The following is a 789-nucleotide window of genomic DNA, read 5'->3' on the forward strand; positions in this document are numbered from 1 at the left end:
AAATGACAATGAAAACACCACTTACCAAAAACTTCTGGAAAACAGCCAAAGAGGTCAATTCATAGCAGTAAGCAAACACATCTAAAGGCAGGAAAATATGACCATTAACTCTAACGCAACACTGCAAAAAAATTGAAAAGAACAGCAAGAACAACCAACACACTCTAAAAACACTTAAATTACAAAAAATATGGCTGAAATAAATGAATAGAAAACAGAAAAACAATTGAAGCCATCAACAAAACTAGGGGACGGTTCTTTGAAAAGGTCAATTAAATAGAAAAACCACTAGCAAAACTAACAAAGGGAAAGAAGTAAAAGACAAAAATAATCCGAATAAAAGATGAAATGGGCAACATCACAACAGAACCATTAAAATAAAAAGGCTAAAAATGGAATATTATGAAACACTATAGTCAAACAAATATGAAAACCTAGAGGAAATGGACAAATACTTAGAAAATCACAACCTACCTAAACTGACACAAGCTGGAATTGAACACCTGAACAGACCCATTACAAAAGAAGAACTTGAAAAGGTAATAAAGCAACTTCCAGCCAAAAAAAGCCCTGGACCAGATGGTTTTACAAGTGAATTTAATCAAACATTCAGAGAAGAACTGTCACCAATTCTACATTAACTATTTCAGAAAATAGAAAAAGATGGTATGCTCCTAGACTCATCACACTACCAAAATAGAAAATTATAGGGCGAGGCGGGGCGGGGCCAGCGGCCAGGCTTTAAAGCCTACTGCAGGGGTTGGCAAGTTCGAGTCAGCGTGCCAGAAG

Source organism: Elephantulus edwardii, unplaced genomic scaffold, assembly GCF_000299155.1.
Source record: "Elephantulus edwardii isolate Elephantulus edwardi_28Jun2011 unplaced genomic scaffold, EleEdw1.0 scaffold00353, whole genome shotgun sequence".
NCBI classification, from domain to species: Eukaryota; Metazoa; Chordata; class Mammalia; order Macroscelidea; family Macroscelididae; genus Elephantulus; species Elephantulus edwardii.